Raw genomic sequence first — 24,238 nt, forward strand, 5'->3', positions numbered from 1 at the left:
CATATCAGGCTACTCACAGCCCTCTGTAGATCCAGAAAAAGGAAATCCCATGCCCTTTTTCAGTTTCTGTGGATATCTGCACTCATGTGCACCAACACACACAAACACACACACAGTGAGAAAGAGAAACACACACAGACACAATGCAATTAAAAACAGAATGAAATCTTTTAAGAGTATATTTAATAAAATAATGTTTTTCTTTGGTTTTACAGTTTATAACATTTACAGTTTATAAAGAATGAATTATTATTATTCATTTGAAACTGCAATATATCCTTGTTTTAAAACAATATTTTATTTTAAATTTTATAAAATAGTGACTATAAAATTAAAAAGGATTGAGAACATGGGTAATATATTTTAAGTAAGCTCATCAAAAATATAAAATTAAATTTATATCACAGAATGCAGAAAATTTTGGCTTGAAATAGTACTTATTTTATAGCCTATATTAATGATGACATTTTAATTCTAAACTAAAATATTAGCTCAGAGAAAATGTTCATAGTCAACCTTAAAGTAATAAAACACTTTCTCAATGAACAAAAGGAATCTAATTTAATTTTATATATAAAGTAGGGAATCTTCAAGTCATAAAACCAATTTTAAGAGGGAACTTTCCCCAGTGTGTATACGTAACTCACATTTTTAAGCAGAGTAGAAGGTAAGTATTAGAACTTTAAATGAACTTGGTTAAAAACTTAGTGTGAGAATCCAGGATGGCTATTCAAGGTTAAATTTAACAACAACAAAAATAGTCTTCTAATATGCTTTTACATTAATTAAGAACTAGTCAGAGCAGAAAGTTGTTTTTGTTTTGTTTTGATTTAGTCTGTTTGTTTGGGTATTTTTTGTTGTTGTTGTTGTTAAATGTCATGCTAAATGTCATGCCTGTCTTTACAGTAGTATGCCTTTTAGTTCAACCCAAAATTTTCCCTTTCTTACAAGATGTGCAGGGATAAAGATAAAGCAGAGGTGGAGGGAATGTCCAACCAATCCCTGGACCAACCTGAGACCTCCCCCATGGGAAAGAGCCAACCCTGACATTAACAATGACACTGCTTTGCTTGCAGACAGGAGCCTAGCATAGCTGTCTTCTGAGAGGCTCCACCCAGCAGCAGATCCAAACAGTCACTGAGCCTCACACCCAAAGACTGGGCAGTGAAGGGAGTACAGCGAGTACAGGGAGCCTTGTGGCAGAGTTACTGGAAGGACAGAAGGACCCAGAGGCTTTAGGAGTGTCACAAGAAAACCAATAGAGCCAACTAATCTGGGCCCAGGGCTCCCTGCAGACATTAAATCACCAACCAAGGACCATGCATAGACTGGACCTAGACCCCACACACAGATGTAGCCCATGAGCAGCTCGGTGCTCACATGTGCTCTCTAGTAAGGAGAATGGGGGTTGACTCTGATATGGACTGTGTTGCAGGCTTTTTGGTCACTACCCAGTGGTGGGGCTGCCTTTCCAGGCCATCATGAAGCCTCCATGTGCTCAGTCTTGATGCAACTTGAAGTGCTGTGGTGGGTTGGTGGAGGATCCCTCCCTACCTGATGAGTAGAAGAAAGGGGGAAGAGAGAGAGGAACAATGAATAATTAACAATTTAAAGATAATTTCACAGGTATTTATCATGGTCATTAATCACTCTCCTCCCATTCCGCTCCATTTACACCACAAATTTCTCTATCACCTTCATGTACAACCATTTTGGCTTTTGTCCAATAGAGGTTAACCAATGCTATCTATGTGCCCATGAATTTGGATCTATTTATTGGAAAATTTCAGGCTTAGAAATGCATACAGCACTAAAGACAATGATTCCCCCTTTCCATTTCTATTGGTAGCCCATAATTCAGAGGTAAAGAGATAGGGCCGCATGAACCTCTCTCCTTCCCTTGACTAATTTTTGATAGGGATGGTTTTCTGCAGGCCCAGTGTAGGCAACTAGTGTTGATGTGGAAAAGAATTACAATGGCTGCACCGAGTTTAGACAATGACATTTCATAGGTCATGGCTCATCCTCATTTTCCATGTTCTCTTTCACAATAACCCAAAGTCTTAGAGCAGAAGGAGAAATTGTTCTGTTTAGGGCCAGTCCCATTACCATCACCTATTCTCTGGATCTATCTTGAGCACCTTTGAGGCTCTTTTTTTATCCCCACATCATTCATTTTAACAATATTTCTATGTAGAAAAGGCTTCTATGATTTAGTATGGGAGCCTCTTTTTTATGTCAGTATAAGAATAGATATTTAGAAGGCAGTTTGCATGTCCCTTTTCAAAGCTCTAGTTTTATCTGCAATTTTTCCACAGGTAAGCCCCCTCTTTTTTTTTTTCCAGTTTTCTTCTTCAGTGTGTTAACTTGCAAAACTCAGAGTAGGAAGGAAGGAGAATGGATTCCTCTAGGCACTGAACACAAACTCCAGTTTTGTTTTCCTTATGTTAAGGGGAACAAAGAGAGGCTGACTATATATTCCCACTGAAGCTCCAGTGTTCTTGTCTAGATATGCAGAAACTAACATCAGACTTCACTAACCCCTTTTAAAGTATGTTGGCCATTTTCTTATCCACAGTCCATCATTGCTCAGATTTTGTAGGTTATTAAAAAAATGACTGACATTAAAAACCAGAACAGATAAACTGCTTATTATTAAGAATTATATTTTTAATTTTTTGTTGATTCTTTGTGAATTTCACATCTGCCCCACTCCAATCCCACTCACCTCCCCTTCCCTCCATATCTGCCCTCCATACTTGCAACCTCTACACACAAAAGAAAAACAAAAATAAAAGTAAATACACTAAAATCAACTAATTGATTTAAACAATCTCACCCTGGAAGCTGCAGTGTGTCACAGTTAGTCACACAGTGTATACACTTCTGTCCAAACACCTTCACGTGCAAATGGTCACTGCAATGCGTCATTGGTCTGGTTTGAGGCCTCCAGCTTGATTCTTTATTAATTGTAAAAGATTTACTCGAAGCACAGTGCATATATTCTAAAAGACATTCAACCAGTAGCATGTCACAAGGTGATCAGCCACAATAATGCATCTATGAGTCTCTTCTGTGACTTTTAGTTGTTCACAGGCCGTAGAAGTAAGAAATTTGATGTTCCCGTGGGCTAGTTTTCAGGAGCCTCACATTAACCAGTGTGCACCAAATGGTATCATTTCACTTTTGTTTGGATTAGGACTCAAGAGGGCCTTTTTGGTTACAATTTTGGTGCATGCAGCAGACACTGTTCCAAGCACACTTCTTTCCTTCTTCTCAGAGAAACAACTTTTCATGTATATATATTTTAGTTCCAGTTCTTTCCAGAGGGCAAGAGACTGAGTGCAAGGGTTAAAGAGAAAGTTAGGAGAGAGAGAGAGAGAGATTGGTGAGGTGAATGTGAGGGAGAGAAAGAAAGGCGACTTGACTTCTGAAGGAAGTCCTGAGGTAAGGGTAAGATGTTTCTCTTAAAATGTCTCATATCTGCTCTTAAACCAAGGACCATTCATGGATATAACCTAGAACCGCTGCTCAGATGTAGCCCATGGCAACTCAGCATCTAAGTGATACTGAGCTAGTATCACTAGTAAAGGGAACAGGGACTGTCTCTGACATGAACTCAGTGGCTGGCTCTTTGACCACCTCCCTCTGATGGGAAGCAGCCTTGCCAGGCCACAGAGGAGGACAATGCAGCCAGTTCAGATGAGAATGGATAAGCTATGGTCAGATGGAAGGGGAGGAGTTCCTCCCCTATCCATGGACTTGGAGAGGGGTATAGGAGGAGATGAGGGAGGGAAAGGGAGATTAGGAGGGAATAAGGGAGTGGGCTACAGCTGGGATACAAATTGAATAAACTGTAATTAATATAAAAAAATAAAAATTTAATTAAAAAAATTCCCTCAGTGAAGAAAAGCATCGTAGTCACTTGGGTGTGTGACCTGTGGTTTGGCCCATATAAATCCTGCACTGCACAGGGCTGAGTGGTGAATTCTTTTCTCTATTACCCATGTTCTCTCTTCAATACTCAACACCACAAAAGCAAACAACTTGCAACCTGGAAGAGATAATATAAGTAAAATATAACTTACAGTCGGCTAACAACCTAGCTAAGTAAATTAAATGTTTAATTTCAATTTTACCAGATCCAGCTATGCACAAAGTTTGTATAAATTATTGCTTCCATAAATATAAGCAAATCCATTTGAACCAAATTATAGCATTGATGTTACAAATCCATTTGATATCATAGAGTCATAAATGTAAACTCATGTTTTCCACAACCTAAGCAATAATTTTCTTACTTTGTAATTACCAGAAGTGGAAATTTCTTTTTTTGTCATGATAAAAACACATCAATACAATGTATAAGGAAAGTTTCCCTCCAAACAACTGTGTTGGTATTAATTACTTCTGACAGTAATAGTACACTATTTTATGCTTAAAAAAATGAAATCAGACTTGGCTTAAAGTGACTCTGAAATTACTTTCATTAGTTTCATATTACGTATCCTTAATTTCATATTATTTTCAGAAATTCTCTTGTGTTTCATATATTTCTGAATATATTTTAATAAATAACTATTTAAGTTCAGGAATAGAGAAAATATATTTCCTGCTAACCCTTTTCTTGCTTGTAGAAAATTCAGGATGGAAAACAAATTTCGAAAATATTAAAATATTTTAAGACACAATATTTATAAATTACTTAGTGCTCCAAAGTTGATAACTGCCAAAAGTTCTCAAGCAAAACAATGAATTGCATAATCACTGACATTTGTGATAATGATTTTCAGTTTTATTATTCAAACACATTTTAAAAGAACGCTTATTAGTTTGATGACTGCCTTAGTTTCTTTCCTGTCATTGTGATAAGGCACTGTGACCAAGCATACTTATAAAAGAAAGCGTTTTGGTCAAGGTGAAAGAGTGCTTATGTAAATCAAAATACTCTCGGTGAGTTCTAACCAGGACATCGCTGCGCAGTGCTAACCTCTTTGTCTGACGCTCCCTGCTAAGACACATGGACTGAAGATTATAGCTGCTCAGTCAATGCACAAATCACATCACTGCCAAACGTCCCTCCTCCAGACACGGAGCCCTGACCTTCGGGCAGCTGCTGGTGGAAGGGCAGAGCGACGCATGTGTCTGTCTCAGCTCCTCAGTGGTAATTCTAACTGACTGCAGTGATGCCCGCTAGCGAGCGTTGAGGAAACCTGGCAGCTGCAGGCACTGTTGTTGCAGGCAATAAGCCACTCTTGTGGAGATCCTAGATGAGTCTATTAAGTAATTTTACTAGCTCAGCCGGTCAAGTAAGTTTAGCTCTCTTGGCATGAGCATGGGCTGAGAACACTAAATCAGCTTTAAAGGAACCTTTCTGTCATCGGAATTGTGTATGTGCATTGAGCTAAACTAAGGCTCTTTTACAAACAGCGCTGACCCCTCTGTGCTGCAGTACTTTGAGTCACAAAAGTATTTTTTTTCTCTTGGTTAATTTTTCATTTCTACTACATAGCCCCATTTACCTTTGTATACACAATATGCAAAAAATACTGACAACTCAAATCAGGTGACATACAAGAGAACCATTGAGGAACAAGCTAAAATACTGTGTAGTTAGCTTTCTGTGCTGTCAAATGCAAAGTTTTAAATTATTTGCAGAGGGGTTGGAGTATGGCCCAGTCATGAATAGCACTTATTGTTCTTGCAGAGAACATGGGTTTGCCTCCCAACACCCACATGATGACTCCATATTACCTGTTACTCTACTTCCAGGGCACATGATCACTTCCTCAGGCCTCCATAGGTACTTGGGCTTACGTGGTGCACATGCAGAAATACACATACACACATAATTAAAACTCATGCAAGTATACCTATATGTGCATAATAATAAATGCCTCTTAAAGATACAGAGCCAGCCTGATGTGGTGACTTGAGAAGCTAAGGCAGGATGATTGCCCAGAATGTGAGAATATTGCCTGGGCCATTCAGGGAGGAGGTGGAGGCAAGAGAAAAGAAAAAAAAAAAGGAGGATGAAGGAGAAAGGAGTTGCAGAAAAAGAATAGGAGGACATTCCTTCAGGCAATGCGACAAAGTATATGTACCTTTAAAGGCTACATTTTGCCAGACTATTCTATGGATATGTGAAGAAGCTCCAGAAGCTGGATCTTAGGCAATTAAGGAAAAAAAAACAAAAGTTCATCATTATCAACGTATTGTAATCTAAGATTAAGAGCCAACTGCTCAGTGAGACTATGATCTTTATGCTGCAGTAGGCTGGACTGTACTTTTCTATCTGAGCACACATTTTCCTCATCAAGTGACACAAAAACACTCCTTCAAATGTAGCAACAAAACCTAAACTAAACATAAGCCCCTATGTCCTGAGACAAACAATTGACAGGAGCACAACACATTAAGTTTTATAACAAAGAGAAGGTTCAATTAAAGCAAGTTAATTGACTTTTTCTCCTACTTTGAATGCTTGTCAGGATAGCCTGTATGCTACTGACTATTATACATTCAGGTCTTTAAATATAGGACATCCTAAATGGTGGGTCACTAATAATTCACTGCTAAATGAAGAAATGGGGAACAAGTGACATTTAATTGTGGCAAACCATTCTTAGCCTTTCTGAACTTAATTGGAAAGTAAAATTGACAAAATTAAATTTGGATGGTGCATTGAGACCAGCAGAAATAAAACAGCTTATCTAGCTTCACAAGGATGCCCTTACAAGTGAATTTAATTGCTTGTTTTATCTAATTAGAAAGCCTCTAAATAGCATAAAGATTATTAAGTTTTCTTCATTCATCATACTTTAATATTGTGAAAGTATTATGAATTAAAAGTACTTTTCCAACATATTTCTATTTAAGATAAGTAATATTTTTCATTAAAACATTCCTGTAAATTTCACCAATGCTATGAATTCCTTTCTTTATATACAAATCTTGTTATCTAGCTAGCCTTGAAAGTAATGCGCTGATAATACTTCTCCACGGGGAAAGCAGAGAAGTCACCTAAGACACTGACACAGGTTGGTAAAAGGATAATTCAAATCACTTAAAAGCACATGACTCTACAGGATAACACTGTAAAGAATCAAAATGCCCTTTCCAGCGTCTTTCGGTTTTTGTTCCAGAAAACAATTTCAACGTTGTTTGCATGACTCTTTGTTTGGAATGCTTTTATTGTTGCTGTGATTAAATATTTCATGGAAAGCAACTTAGTGAATAAGAATTATTTGGCTCACAGTTCAGGGGAAATCAGTTCATGGCAGGGAAGGCATAAGTGGGAAAAAGTTGGTCTGTGGTCCTCAGGAAGGAACAGAGAAAGGAGAATGTGAGGCTTGGCCTTTCCACTTTACTTCTTTTTTTTTCCAGTCCAAGGTCCCAGCCCATGAGCTGGTATGCAGACACAGAGAGTGTGTCATCTTCCATTATCTAAGCCTCGTTGGGAACTCTGTCCTTAAAGTACTCAAAAGTATAACTACCTAATGCCCCAGGTGTTTTTTATATCATCCGGTACCATTCGCCTCAGGAACATTGTGTGATGCTGGAGAGTGTAAGTGATATGAGCACGGTGATAATTCAAAATGAATAGTTGCTGTAAAGCTGAGGTAGCTTCTTGGACTGCACTCAGAAGCAAAAATTCCCTCACACACACTGTGTCAGCTCCACAGTCCTGGGTTATTTATAATGGAGATGCCAGGATATGATGATATGCGTTTAAAGGACTATTTTGCTTTTGATTCCAATCTGCTAAACTGCTTAATTACTCAAATTTATGTGTCCAAAATGATTTTTTTAAAATTATATTTGGTTTAAAGGAGCAATGAGATTCAGAAAAGAATTCAGGCAGTAAATAGAATAAAATGCAAAGAAATTATGTGTGTGGAGAATCCCCACATGTATTTGAATCATAGCTCTGGCCCGGAGCTCGAGTGACTATAGTTTGCTTAGTATTACAGTTGACTACAATGGATTTCAATAGAAGAACCTCAAAGAACATTTTATGCTTATGGTTTCCCTGTCACTTGTTCTCACTTTGTTCATACTTTGCCCTATATAGCCTCAAACTCATAATTCCAATGCCTCTTCTTTCTATGTTACTAGAACTAGAAGCTTTGCCATTGTGCCCTGATAACATTTTACTACAAAAACTAAGAGTATCTAAATTAATAATCGCATGATAGCAAAATTTACCTATTTAATGTAAACATTAAGATTTAATAAATTATAAAGAAATCTAGTCGTCATACTAAAGCCTGCATCTACACAGAAACAAAAATAGAGCATTTAAAAATATCTCAATTTCCTGTGAGTCTACAGTGACATATAGAACTTTAGGACACCAGACACTGACCACAGTACAATTTCAACACTTTCAATTTGCGCAGAACATAGTCCCCCATTGTGAGGAGGAGTGCTGTCTTAGTTATTGTTCTATTGCTGTGAAGAGACACCATAGCCAAGACAGCTTATAGACGAAAACATTTACTTGGGACTTGATTACAGCTTTAGAGTGTTATCATCTTGGCAGCAAGCATGGTGGCAGGCAGGAAGGCATGATGTTGGAAAAGAAGCTGAGAGCTACATACATCCTCATTAACAAGCAGAAAGGGAAGCTGGGCTTGTGTGGGTTTTTAAAACTTCAAAGACCACCCTCAGTGACACACTTTCCAAAAAGTGTGTCTTTTGACAACTTTTAATCTTTTGAATCCTTCTAATCCTAGTAAGCATCCACATAGGTGAGGCTATGGGAGGGCCATTCTTATTCAACCACCACAAATCTCAATAGATTCTTTTGGAAAAGCACTTTATGAAGCTTTTGTACACTGACATCTACCAGCAGAATTTGGCATGTGCATATAATTGGTGGTTGGCATGGTGACTGCATCTTCTTGTTGCTGTTGCTGCTGCCACCTTCACTGACATCACAACACAACTCCTCCCTCTTTGAACTGACACACACTTTTCCAGTGTGTAAAGACCAGACTGGTACTGCCAAGGCATCTAGGATCCTAGGCTGAGCAGCTACTAGTTTCTCAGATAGCCATTATGGAATTACCAAGCCTGGATTGGGTAAACCAATTTAATGAAGCCATGTATGACATATATATTAATTTATTGAATATGTTGCTCTAAAATAACCTGACCAACGCAAATATATTGATTTTCATAGTAATATAATTTTAGTAAATAAGAAATATCAATGTAGTTTACCTTAATATTGGCATGTATTTAGCTGTTGAGGGACTTGAGTACTTCCGATAGGAAACTATTGAGTGATATATCTAGAAAAGGCCATTTCACAGGCACAGAGGATGAAAATCAGATCAAACAAAATTTCTCTTATAACTACCTTATAGAAGTTCAATGGAGCTGGTTTCCGCCTTCCACCTTCCCGATGGTGAGTGCTCTCTGTCACAAACAACTCCACATTTGGCTAAGGCTGAGGATCTGGCTTGCTTCCATGTATGTGGACCTATCTGCATTGCCCACGTGGCAAGTTGGGGTTGGCTACCCAGAGGCTATTTAAGCTGTGGGCTGGCTTTCCCCAGGGTCCGATGATTGTTCAAGGTTCCTGAATAAACTGCATTGAAAAAACAAACAAACAAACAAAAAAACAGAGAGGTCAATTATTAACACTTGAAAGGGAGCCAACACTGTATGGTGTAGAATAGGGACCATCTTAATTTTAGGCAATAGGGATTTTTTTTTATCAGATGACGTAAATGAGCTCAAAAATCTCCCCTTTGGGCCCCCAACATTGCTTAGTGGGTAAAAGTGCATGCTGCTAAGCTTGTTGAAGTGAGGTCTATTCCCAGCATCCACATGGTCGAAGGAAAAAAGCAACTGCTGAAGCATCGTCTGACCTCCATATACATAGTGTAGTGTGTAACCCCACCCCACAAAATGAATAAATGTAAAATAAATTAATAAAAAAAGAAAATATTGAAGTGCAAATTCTAATTATGAAGAATAAAATCCTGTAGGAAACTAAAAGAGACACTATGAACACATCAATCTGTATGTGTGTGATGGCTATTCTTGGTGGGCAATGTGACAACATTTAGAATGAACTGTAGTCCAAAATAGAGGAGACCACTGAGGTAGGAAGACACACCTTTAATCTGGGCCACACCTTCTTGTTGGAAGCCCAAAAGTGGACATGGAAAAAGGAAGCATTTGCTCTTTGCCTGCTTGCTCTTACCTTGTTAACAAGTCCTTCAATGGCATTAGAGCCTACTTGTTTGGAATGCTACCATCTGCTGAAGACCCTTTTGAGATATCCAGTCTTATGGACTAAGCATCTTGTGGACTCTTGACCTTTCTGTTCATAGTTAGCCATTGTTGGATTAGTTAGATGACAGCCTGTGAATAGCTCTAATAAACCTCTTTTCTATATATCTGTATGTATGTATACATGCATTATGCATGCATACATGTATATATAGATGTAAGTTCTGCTACTTCTAGAGAACCCTGAGGAATGCAATGCCATAAATCCAATTTTAAAAGGCTTTGTGAATCTGTAGCTGTTGTCAAAAATTTATGAACTACAGTCCTTATGTTTGTATCTTTTAATTTGATCACATATAAAAACAAATCCCAAACACTGAGACAATGGTTTTCTTTCAATATGGAAAAAAAGTTATTAGAAAGAAATGTCAGAAAAAACAACAACAACAACAACAACAACAAAAATCACAACCTGAGAAAACAGAAAGCATGAACAAGGTGCTGAAAGTTAGGAGAAAAGAAGGGATCTACAGAACAGTCTGACTCAACCTCCCGCAATACAAAGAGACATTCATTGCTCACACACAGCCAGCAACAGAACATTAGAGCAGGTCAAAGATTCACAGGAAGACCAAATGAATCATGATGGAGATTATTTTAGTGGGTGTTATCATAGCCAAGAAGCCTTTGTCAATGGTGTAACACATTCTATGTCAAGCCAGTGTCCTTGATGGAGAAGAATTCCATGACCAGCTCAAGCATGTACATTAACAGACAGTGTTCATCCTCAGCAGATAATTAGCTAATGCTGCTTTCCATTTTCAATGAGGGCAGGCAAGGACACTTAGAAAGTATGGAGGCTGACGTTCCCCAAGCAACACTATATAGATGGAATTAACATAAAGAAATTAGACTCTATAAACACTCTCATGCAAATGATTTTAAAATTGGTTATTAAAGAAGTCAATAATTTTGAGATTTGATGTTTAATAGTTTTAATTTTTCATTTTTAGCAATATCATATTATTTAATTTTCTGTCTTTGCACTTTAGGGAGAATGGTCATATGTTTAAATATAATTAACAGACTAAATTATAAAATACAAACTTTGGTTAATTAAACTTTCTCATTATCACTGACAGATGCATCTCAATAGCAATGATAGAAAGTACGATTTTATTTGTACAATATTATTCATGTAAATTGAGCTAGAAGAAAACAATTATTTTCCAGGTGTGACAGCAGGTCTCACTGTGTTAGACTGAAGTTTAGTTCTCTGCTGAAGTGCTGGCATGACAAGCTACGAACAAGTCCAACTTATAAAAAGGCTCAAATGACTAATATAAACAACCAAACAATTTGTGTGGTGAACATATACAGAAAACTAAGTTTGATAGCTGAAGCAAGGAGTGATTGTGTCAGGAGGTGTCATGGATTGACAACCATTTATGATGCAGTTAAATGCCAGAATCAGACTGCATACATAAAACACACACACACACACACACACACACACACACACACACACAAAGACCACTGAAAAAACAGTCTTTGTTTCTAATGGAGAACAACAATGAAAACTAGATATGATATTATGTCTGCCCCTACTATGAAGAAACCATAACCAAATACATAAAAGAAAAGGAATTCTCCAAAAAACAGGCACATTCTGAAAAAATCAGGATAGGAGAAAAGAATTGTTATACTGAATGTATGGATGTGTCACTTAACAGAGGCAACCCCATTATAAAAGATGTGGACATATTTGTGATCTGATTTAAACTATGTACAGAATCATGAAAATAATTTAAAAAAAACCTAATCAGCAAGCAATACCTCCTAATGCATTATTATCTTCTTTATTTAATGTCAAAAATAATTCACAGTCCACCTTAAGAATCCACTTATGAAGGAAAGAAGGGAATTACTCATGTGGTGTGTGATATTGAGCCTAGAATTTGGGAATGAATAAATAATAGAGAATAGAAAATGGGTTAAAGATACAGCTTCCAGAAATGCCTGATTATTGAATAATCAATCATACTGGGTGAGGAATGCACACAAGCTAAAGATGATCACAGGTGTGACTAACAAGATTTATTTAGAAAAAGGAAGAGATAAAACTTCAGAGAAAAGATCTCCAGAAGACCACTTTGGCTGTCTTTGGCCATAATCAAATAAGTTTTGGTGCAAGAGATATAAGCTGAAATGGTTTTACACTGACATTCCTGCCTTTTGGCTACATGGCTCAGCAGTTAAAAGCACAGGCTGCTCTTCCAGAGGATCAGAGTTCGATTCCCAGTACCCACATGGCAGCTCATAACTGTCTGTAATCCAGCTTCAAGTGATTTGATACCATCACAGACATACGTGCAGGCAAATAACAATTAAAAAAAAATCTATTTCCCAACGTGTATACCAAAGAAGTCATCTTTTGAATTTCTTTCAAGTTATGTTTTTTTAAATTAATTGACTAATTTACTAACTTTACTTGCTGACCTCAGCTTCCCTTATTTTCCCTCCTTTCAATCTTCCTCCAGACCCTCCCCTATCCACTCCTCCCTTTCTCTTCAGAAAAGAGAGGCCTTTTATGGATATCAACCAGCTTGGCACATCAAATTGGAGTAGGCCCATCTTCTATGGAGGCCACATAAGGCCTCCAAATAAAGGGAAAGGGTCCCAAAAGCAGGCAACAGAATCAGAGACAGCCCATGATTCTGTTGTTAGGAGTCCCACATGAAGACCAAGCTACACAACTGTTACACATGTGCAGAGGGCCTAGTTCGGTCCCGTTTTAGGCCCCCTAGTTGGTGCCTCAGTCACTGTGACCCCCTACCGGCCCAGGTTAGCTGATTCTGTAAGTTCTCTTGTGGTGACCTCTCTGACTCCTACAGTCCTTTCAAAGGATTCTTCAAACTCTGCTTGGAAGTAAGATTGTTTTGTATTTTAAGCAAATATGTCACACACTTCGTTGTCTGAATGCAGTTCTTCATAGCATTGTCATGAGATATATAACAAAACATGGTAATGTATTCCATGATTTACCTCTGTCAAATGATGACTTTTATAAAACTTACTAACTTACTTTATTTCATTGCTCTTATTATCTTCCTAAACATATTGGTGCCTGGGCATTGTTTTGTTAATTTGGAAAAGTGATCTAACACAGCTGATAGAAGAGTGTTTGTCTCCATCATGTTAGGGACACAGAAGTGTTAAGATTTTTAATCTCTATGACATACAGGTTTCCCTTTTACTTTAGTTGCAGACTTCAGCATGCAATGAATAATTTCCTGTGTGAGTTCACAGTATTAAACTGTTCTGGTGTCTCTTTTTAAAGTATGCTAACCTTTTCTTTTATCAGTAATGTGAATTAGTTTTATCTTTTCCTAACTTTCTGACCCTCTAAAATTAATGAAGCTCTAAAAGAATGAAAGACTCATGGGAAGATAACCTTGCTAAAAACAGAGCTCATGGGGTCATTGTGCGAATCATGGCACTATATTGTGAACACCCTCGTTAATAGAAATTTCTACGTTGTACGTGACTCATTTTTACTATATAAGTTACAAAGATATCTGAATATTTACTTACACCACCCACTGAAGGAGTCAAACGTGACAAAACAAAAGACAGAATTCAATAGTCATTAACATTTCAAGCAGAACACAATGTCTTCATGATTTCCATAATTTGTGATTATCTAGTACAGCCAAAATAAGAAGCAATAAATAAATTATTGGATGGCATTTCTTTAGCAGGCCAATGTAGTGATGTGTGGAAGGTTTTGAATATAGGATGTAGGAAGCTATTGACAAAACAAGGCGAAGATCAGAAAAAAAAATCATATCTCAGAAAGAGAAGAGAAGACTTCCTTTTTACACAACATGAACTACAACCAGCTTTCAAAAATAGAAAACAGAAAATAAACCACCTGGAAATCCGTCCAACTGTTCAGCATGTCTTTGGTTTGAATATACAATCAGTGTTTGAGCACAGAGACAAAAAAATAACAAAACATCAAAATTACAAGAGTAGGAAAAAAATTAATGAAAGCCTAGGGATCATCTGCTCTCCTGGTCCCTCCTATTAACCTTTCAGATACATTAGCCTCTCAGAGCAAGATTTCAGCAGATAATAATGGTCACAGCAGAGGTCTAAATCCCTTAGGAAGCTCTCAGGAGGGGCTTCAATGGGAATCACCTCAGGAGCATTTTGCCTTGTAATTCCCTCTACAGCCCTCATGAGGAATTTAAATGTTTTATGGGTTCAAATGTTTTAGTAATTATGAAATAGGTCATTTCAAATGAATGATAATGCATAATTACAACTTTAGAAACAAGCTTCTTATTTGGTCTCAGAGGTGTAACAAAATGGAAATAAAAACAAATAAATCAAGCCCATCTATGCATAAATGAATGTAGCTTCATTTCAATAGCAAAACCCCAAACTTCCTAGTTCTTCACTTTGAAGGTGATGACTCACTCAGTTTTCTGGTTAGAAAGAGCAAAGGTCACAAAAGTACAATAAATGAGTTCGTTGGAAAATAAAATTTGGAATTCTGCAAATTGTATGTCCTCGAATAGTCAAAGTTATGAGTCCTGAGAAACAGAGGAATAGAATTAGTTCAGTGCTTTTTTAGACAATTGCTCATTGTGTCATCCATGTTATTTTCTCTAACGTCCTTGACAATCATTTTAAGGACACATAATTTTCAGATGGCAAATCTAAGGATTCAAATGCTTAGAGAAATTATGCAAGATCATATAACATGACAAAAATGTGCTCTCTGTCTCTTTTTCTTTATCTCAGTCTTATTATTTCACTTTTGAATCATATGGGGAAGGTCAACAACTCTTCTGGGTGAAAATGTCTCCAATAATCTTTGGAATTCCATGTGTCTGCATATTTTCTAAGGTAAAACATTTATTCTTTATTAAGTCTTATATTTCCATCGATAGCATGTAGATATTTCTAATATTCTACCTCCAAAGTTAAATGATAAACATGGAAATGTTTCATAAATTATAAGGTATTATTTGAATATAAATGGAAGGGTATTGGTTCCATCATTATATTTATTATTTGTTTAATTTTGAGATAGGGTTTCTTTGTGTAGCTTTGGCTGTCCTGGAATTTGTTTTGTAGACCAGGTTTGTAGACCATGATTTTGTATTAGCATAAGTAAACATTTATGTTTTAAGTGGAATAGATAAACATTAGTTTAAATAATCTGCCAAACACATCTATTGGTAAAGGTTCCTGACCTTATACCCTGACAGGTGTAAAAAAGAAAACTGTGTATGATTTCATGGAAATATGAGAGGCAGAAGACCAATGATACATCTCTGAGACTGTGTCTTCTGGAAATTACAAGGATCCTGTACCCATGGACTCTCAACAACTACCTGTACAAATTAACACAAACCAACATCCCCTTATGGATTGCAAAGGGGCTCATAAGGCACCACCCCTAGTTTAGGAGCTACAATCAGTGGGAGTCTGCTGAGGGAAGAAAGTCAGTTTTCTTCTGGCCAGAGCCTCTTAAGGCACTTCTTTTATTTTACTGGTCAGCTCTCCTCCCATATGCATACAGGCATCAAAGTAGACACGATGGAGATATATATATATATATATATATATATATATATATATATATACATAATTTGTAGAAAAGGTCATAAATCTGAGACTGGAATGTGGAGGGTATGAGACATTGTTGAAAGGACTGAAGGGGTGGATACAAACAGAATGCAATATACTTATATATGAAAAGATTAACAATAAAATTTATAAAATGTTTTATAAACATGTAAGTTGGCTCATTAAGTGATCTTTTCAGTAACATAAATGATATCTTTCAAATTTTCATGTAGTATAGCATTCTATTTAAAGAAAATAATTAAATTTATACATTACCAAAATTAACAGTGTTTGCTACTAGCTATATTTAATGAGCTCATTCAAACACATTTTATATTTATAGTTAAGATATCAAATTAAAGTTTTATTGTTCTACTTGAGATACAGTTTGTCTAATGGAACCAACATAAAACTTCCTTCCAGAGCAACAAAAGCTCACAATTGTTGTCATGAAGAGAATGGGTAAAGTTGAGGGCAGCAAACATTTACAGTGAATGAATCCACACATTAATAATTTAGATTGACAGTAATAAATTAGTCTTTTTGCTATTTATATGGACTAGAATTGTTAAAGAATTTATTTTATAGCATAAGCAATTAATTATATATTAATGACTAGTTGCTAAGAAATGAAAGTTTCATAAACCACAGAGAATTAGAAATATCACTAAAATCAGGCATTACAGTTCTTTATTCTGATGATCGCTGATATGAAAAGCATTTCTATACAAAACAGAAAGTTCTGGGTATAATAATTTTATGTGCTTAGATATGTGAGTTTGAAAAAATTAGCAGCGGTCAAGGAAGATAATGGAGTGTGGGTATACAAATGTTACATAAAAGTAATGACGTTTCAAGATACTTCCTGGGATCACAGAACCTAAGTACTAAAGCTGCTTTATGTAAAGATCTGAGTTTTGTAAGTGGTAGCTCAGAGGACTGAAGATATATTTAAACACATGTCTAATCTGAGAGTGAGTTAATACTTGGAAATAAAAAACAAAAAACAATACAGCTGTACCACAGAAAAAAAGACTATAATAGAATATCCTAAGTCTGTCTTCATGGATGTTTAAGTCATAAAGAATAATTTGGGAATGAATTGAAGTCTGTATTCATAGCACTGTATTAAAGAATTTAATTTAAGAGTAACTAAGCTTGTAGCACTCTGGAGAAGCTAACAACATGAAGGACAGTTTCTCAAGAAAGAATAACTAGTAACCCAGATTCAATGAATCACTCTCATCCCTCGGCCTTAGGAGGAGGTGGTGCGACAGACTGATATGTCAGCAAGGCCCCTATATGCCAGCAGATAGCTGAACACCCATGCACATACTGACGTTATGTGGATTCAGTGTATTTAAAAAACAAAACAAAAAACAAAGAGCATGTGAAGTAGAGGAGGAGTACTGAGGTAGAGGAAGGGCTAGGAAATAGAGAAGATAGAATGGAATAAGAGGGTGGATTTGTCAATTAAAACTTTTTTTTAAAATATTTATTTATTTATACATATGAGCACTCTGTCTGAATATATGCCTGTATGACACAAGAGAGCACCATATCCCTTTCTAGATGGTTCTGGGTCACCATGTGGGGTGCTGGGAATTGAACTCAGGACCATCTGGAAGGGCAGCCAGTGCTCTTCACCACTGATTCATCTCTCTAGCTCCCTTAAAACTTTTTTTAACCATGGAAATTAAATTAAATAATTTTAAAGTATCACCTTTGTTATACTTGCAACAACGATGAACTCAGAAATCAGAAAATTGCAAATACATATGGAAAATTCTATTACTTGAGTTAGCTCGTACGATTAATTAAGATAACTCATTCTGTATGTATTCCAAACACAAATATACTTTAAAGCAATGCAAACTAATTATGTTTCTGGGGCTAAATATATAAGAAAAAATGAAAATGAATACCACTAACCTATTTTACAGAGAAAGTGTTCTTAAAATTCAACCAAATGGGAATTTTGGAAAGGCTACATGTAAGCACACAATTTTCAAAATAATAATAGTGTTAACTCACAAATAAATAACAGAATGTTGTGGAAAACCCTCCCTGACATTGAAAAATAAGAAAAGCCCAAAGTCTACATGAAGAATTCTGTGAACAAATTTTCATGAATGAATAGGGTAGATTATTGAAAGCTACGAACATGATTCAACATGCCCAGGCATTGGATATTAATTATCAATGAAGAATTGTTAAAATGTGCTACATTGAGAGATGTTTAATCTTGAAAGAAAAATTCTGTTATTATAACATTTGTGGTGAGAGATGTTAAATTATTGTTTAGTCAGTCATATAAAAGTAAGTTTCCATATCTCTTGATTCTCCATTCATTTTCCTCCCATTTAACCTTCTGACATCAGATATAATATGAATGCCCTCACCATATGTGGGTACTTAGTAGTGGTCTGTACAGAATAGAACACTGTGAGCAACAATTTTTTTTTTCTTTTTGAATCATCGGGGTGCCAATGTTCTGTTTTAGAAGCTTGTGATGGTCAACTCCTTTTAGATCCCAAAAGTCTTTAAAAAAAAACATAAATCAGAATAAAGAAAAACAAACTCCCAGTTAGTTACTTAAATATTAAGTTATGGCTCTTAAGGTCCTGACACACAGTTCCACAGAGAAAAGGCTCTTCTGAAAGTGGAGAATGAATAGAATGACAATGGGCTACTCAAGAGCAAAACTGAAAACCAGAAGGAAGTGAAATAAGAACGCAGTAAGAGAAAACCTTTTTTTTTCAATTTTTTTAAAAACTCTCTGAGAATTTCTTACACACACATACATATGGTACTCACAATAGTTAAATTTAGACTTGAAGCTAAATATAGACAGTTGTAATGTTAATTTACTTAAAGAATATTAGTTATGAATGTTAAAAAATTAATGATAAACAATTATGTCTTCACTGTTAAATATCCATTTTTACAAGGCCCATATGGCATTGATATAACCTTAAAAATGACATGATTGAAGCATATTCACACTGCTCTCCATCTGTCTGCTTAGTAGCTTACATCAGCTTACTCCAATGACTGTGTTGGAGATTTTAGCTAGAAAAAAGTGGACTAAGAAGTACAGCTGTTTTACATGTGTATAGCTGCACTCTGTTAATGCAAGCCAAAGCAGGAAGTAGCTGCTTCTCTCCTGCAATTGGTTGGAGTGGCCCTGAGAAACAATAGTGAAGCAAATACATATCACAAGAAGAAAGGCTGGTAAGGTGCATGCAGTGATTCAGTTACTGTAGACTCTGAAATCCTCATGGTACAAAGAAGTTATGGAAGCTTAGTCACAAGGCTGAAATGTCTAGATGGTAGTCAAGCACTTTATGGAAAACTCCTGTAAAATATAATTTATGATAGTATGAGGTAGAGACATGTGGATGGGTGGATGGATGGATGATGGGTAGATGATAGATGGATGGATGGATGGATGGATGGATGGATGGATAGATGGATAGGTATATGGATTGATGATGGATGGATGGATGGATGGATGGATGGATGGATGGATGGACAGATGAAGACCTGAGTATCAATTATTTTGTATCTCATGTTGGTAATTACTTAAGAGAATTCACTGTAAATTATTCAAGTGGTTGTTACTGTTTAAGAGTTGGATTCAGTTCATTTTCTCCACCATCGAAGAATTCAAAATCAAGGAAGATTCACAGGCATAGCACATAGACAAGGTTTGCTACAAATAAAAGTCAGCATAGCAAAGAAAGAGAAACCCAAAAGTGACATGATCTAAAAAACAGAGTTCATTTTCATTCCTGGAGCTTTAATATGTTTATGGCATAAGAAAGCTCCCTTTCCTCGCTCTAGATTAGTTGTTTGGAGGTGTTTTTTTTTGGGGGGGGGAATTAATTGATTCAGACAAGGGCACAAGACTACAACAGCAAGAACACCAAGAATACAACAGCAAGAACAGTGAAAGGTCCAATCAACAGTTTCCCATAGACTGGGGAAGACTTGTTCTTTGCCTCAGGGAATAAGAACCTGGAAGTCAACCATCTTATTGTGACTTGAAAAACAGTTTTGTATACCTATGACCTCTTTTCTCATCAATATGCCTGTCAGGTCATTAATGGACTTCTCTTCTATCAATACCAGCTAGGCAACAACAGAGTATTAAAATTTTGTTCTTAAATAAATTGTTAGTCAATCTAGGTATGACTTTGCTTTCAAGGAAATAAAACTTAGTCTCACACTTGCACAAATATTTCTGAGAAGATATGGAGAAAGATATAAGGACAGAAAGATCAAATTGAGAGCCATATTATTATATATAACAATCCAAAAGTATGTCAGATGTTACAAAAAAGCACAAGTCCAAAGAAAATCAAAACTCTACTGTTGTACATTTAGAAATTAAGGTTTAGTCATTATTAAATGACAAATCAAAATAAAATAAGCAGCCCTAAAGTAATTTTGAGCTTTAGCAGAAAAAAAGAATATGACAAATTAATCAAATTATAACATGTGTAGAGATTATGGATTTGTAATATATAGACAATTTTAAAGAAAAATTGCCATGCCATATCAAGCACACACTAGAAGTGTGTCTATGTCTGAGATTCTTATATCCAACTGGAGCATATCTGAATTCTATAAAAATTTTGAGAAAATCAATTCCGTCTTTCATAAGTAAATTTCAGCGACTCTTGTACTCAATACACTTTATAAACATTGGGCAACTATTTAGTAAGCTGAAAATTAATGACATAAATGCTTTTAAATTCCCTCTCTGCCAGCCAAAGAAGTAATTAAAAATTCTAATTAAATAAATCAATACTTTGAAAAGTGTATCTAAATTTAAATACAGAAAGAAAGTTACATGATGTGCTTATATTAATATATAAAAGTCATGAGGAGTGGTGGTGTATGCCTTTAATGCCAACACTTAGCAGGAAAAGACAGGTAGATCTCTGTAAGTTTTTAAATTTGAGGCCAGTCTGGTCTACATAGCAAGCTCTAGGCCACCCAGCCTGGACTACACAGTAAGACCCTGTCTCAAAATAAAAACAACAAAATCAAAGACCAAATAAAAAAATTAAAAATAATATCTTCAAAGTTTATAGCTAGAAAACCAAGAATTTAAGAAAAATACATGTAATATAACTAAACAATTAATGAGCATAAGAATGTTATTTGATGAAATTTAAAATAATAATAAGTAAACCATAAAATTAGTAGGCTAAGATAGTAATGAATAGACTATTTTGGAAATGAGATAATGATACAGTAATGGGTTTCAAAAATACAAAGTTTAATTTTATTCAGAACTGATAAAATTTCAACAAGTTTAATCAAAACACTTAAAAATCATTTTACAGTTCCAATTAAAATACTAACAGTCCTATATGTATAGACAATATTCAGATATTCAATAATATAAAAATACTAAAGAAATTGTAAAGGAAACATAGAAACTCGTTGAGTAAACAAGACTTAAGAATCTCCCCTTCGGGGGAGCTGCCTTGCCAGGCCACAGAGGAGACAATGCTCCCAGTCCTGATGAGACCTGATAGGCTAGGGTCAGATGGAAGGAGAGGAGGTCCTCAACTAGGGAAGGGGCCTAGGAAGAATAGAGGGAGGTACTGGAAGGTACATGGTACTGGAAGGAGATGGTGGGGGCTACAGCCTGGATACAAAAGGAATACATTGTAATAAAGAAATAAATAAAATGAATCATGTCAGCCCCAATGGTGCTGACACCTCTTTAATCTCAGTACTCAGGAGGCAGAGGCACCCAGATCTCTGTGAGTTCAAGGCCAGTCTGTTCTACTGAGCTAGTTCCAAGACAACCAAAGCTACCCAGCTACCCGGAGAAACCTGTCTTGAATAACAAAAAACAAACCAAATCAAACCAAAACCAACCCAAACAAACAAACAAAAAACCCAAAACAAACAAAAAGAATCAAAGCAGAATTTTTAAAAAATCTAAATGGTCCTCACTATAAAAATTAGACGCAATCATTTTTAGTTATTTGGGTTTTGAAACAGGGTCTCACATATTTCTGCCTATCCTCAAATTTTCTATGTAGCTGAGGGTGTCCTTAAATCCCTGGCCTTCCTGCCCTGACCTCCTGAGTTATGTGATGAAAGAGTGTCTTACCACACTGGGTTTACACCAACTGGAAACTGAACCCCAAGCCTGGCAGATGCTAGGCAAAGATGACCACCACAGATCTCCAGTCCAAATCAATGATTTTAGTCATTTATCTGCAAACATACACAAGGTTGTATGAATGGGTTTTTACAATGAGAAGGTGAAAGGAATTGTGCATTACACTTCATTGTAATTTTAAAAGTAATGCTTTGACTAATTTGTCTCATTGAAATTCCAAAATTCTCTACTTACATGAGTCATCTGTGCTGCTCTTGGTACAGTGGTCACCTAGGCAGGGTGTAGACACAGAAAGCTTAATGTGAGGACATTAGGTTGATAGTAAACACTGGTCTTCACAGGACACATTCACGAGCAGGAGTTCTGCTTGAAGTGATCAAAAGACTTCAGTTTGATGAAATACTTTGGTCAAATTATCCTGTTCTTATAAAAATGAACCTAGAAGACAAAAATATCAAATGTTTTTCAGGTTTTCTTTTTTAAGTTTTCAAGACATTTGACTACATCAAAAGCCATACAAATTAAGCTATGGGGGGTCTAAAGAGATAGCAGTTAAGGATGCTGGTATGTGCAAGCATGAAAACTGGCATTTAGATACTAACTTCCCAGCAAAATCCAGGCCTGGTCATTTGTAACCCCAGAACAGAAGGGATTGGAGAAAGGAGGGCTGTGCTAGCTAGATTGCTGCCAGCCTGACTAACACCAAGGCTCAGCCAGAGCCTCTGCCTCCAAGGAATAAGGCAGAGAGTAATAAAAAACACCTGATACTCTCAGCTGCTCCTCCACAAATACACTGCTACACAAATGTAGGCATGTACCACACATAACTCTGACAGACACACATGTACACAAAAGTTAATTAATATTAATTAATAAAAATTAAATTAGAAAATATATCAGACAGACTTTTCTTCATTTTTAGTTTGGTTCTTTTACTGAATAATACAAAATGAGCAGCACCTGTGAGAATTCCAGATGTTGTGAGAACACAGCAGAAATGCATGCCCGTTTGTCAGATGATAAAACTCTACCTTTGTATGCAGAAGCTAAAATGACCCAAACTCACACAAGTGGAGAGCAAAATGTTGGTGATACCTGAAGCTGTGGCCAAGACACTAGCCAAAGGATACTTCTACTACAGAGAATAAAGGCATTCAGTAAGTCTGTCAATGCATCTGTGGATTAGCATGCTTATATCAGTTAATGAAGACATAACCTTTAAATTTTCAGAGAGAGAGAGTATTGAAAATGCCACAACAAAATGATATGTACGGTAGTGCATTCATTAATTAGCTATGTTTGTACCGACCACAGTGTAGATACTCATGACAAGCAATACTGCTGTGTCCACACATTTACCCATCAATATAAAACAGACAATAAAACGTGTTTAGCTCAAGTGACAGTGCATGCTGGAGAGGATGTGGACAAATAGGAACACTCCTCTATTGCTGGTTGGAATGTAAACCTGTACAACCACTTTGGAGATCAATCTGGCACTTTCTCAGACAATTACGAATAGAGCTTCCTCGAGATCCAGCTATACCACTTCTAGGCATATATCCAAAATATACTCAAGTACACAACAAGGACATTTGTTCAACCATGTTCATAGTAGCTTTATTCGTATTAGCGTATTAGCCAGAACCTGGAAACAACCCAGATGACCCTCAACAGAATGGATACAGAAATTGTGGTACATTTACACAATGAAATACTACTCAGCAATTAAAAACAAGGAAATCATGACATTTGCAGGCAAATGGTAGGACCTAGAAAAGATCATCCTGAGTGAGGTACCCCAGAAGCAGAAAGACACACAAGTATATACTCACTTATAAGGGGATACTAGACATATAATATAGGATAAATATACTAAAATCTGTACACCTAAAGAAGCTGAGCAAGAAGGAGGACCCTGGGTAAGATGATCAGTCCTCACTCAGAAAGCCAAACAGGACAGACATTGAAAGGAGAAAACAGGAAACAGGACAGGAGCCTACCGCAGAGGGTCTCTGAAAGACTCTACCCAGCAGTGTGTCAAAGCAGATACTGAGACTCATAAACAAACTTTGAGCAGAGTGTAGGCAATCATATGAAAGAAGGGGGAGATAGTAAGACCTGGAGAGGACAGGAGCTCCACAAAGAGAGCAACAGTGACAAAATATCTGGGCCCAGGGGTCTTTTCTGAGACTG

General features: G+C 36.4%; 1 long non-coding RNA gene across 9 annotated transcripts in view; it reads right to left on the reverse strand.

The window, feature by feature from the left end:
• Nucleotides 1–272: 272 nt before the first annotated feature.
• The window catches only part of LOC132652469 (uncharacterized), a 92,692-nt gene continuing 68,726 nt past the window's right edge, over nucleotides 273–24,238 (reverse strand). For 6 of the 9 annotated variants that reach the window (XR_009590096.1, XR_009590098.1, XR_009590097.1 and 3 more), the window contains 5 exons: nucleotides 22,277–22,480; nucleotides 9,368–9,598; nucleotides 5,755–5,812; nucleotides 2,840–4,054; nucleotides 273–1,554 (listed from right to left, as the gene is read on the reverse strand). This is a non-coding gene — a long non-coding RNA (uncharacterized LOC132652469). Of the gene's footprint in view, nucleotides 1,555–2,839; nucleotides 4,055–5,754; nucleotides 5,813–6,104; nucleotides 6,168–9,367; nucleotides 9,599–22,276; nucleotides 22,481–24,238 lie in introns of all 9 variants that reach the window. The other 3 variants (XR_009590100.1, XR_009590102.1, XR_009590099.1) reach the window with 3 other exon arrangements.

This window comes from Meriones unguiculatus, chromosome 2 (assembly GCF_030254825.1).
Source record: "Meriones unguiculatus strain TT.TT164.6M chromosome 2, Bangor_MerUng_6.1, whole genome shotgun sequence".
Lineage (NCBI taxonomy): Eukaryota > Metazoa > Chordata > Mammalia > Rodentia > Muridae > Meriones > Meriones unguiculatus.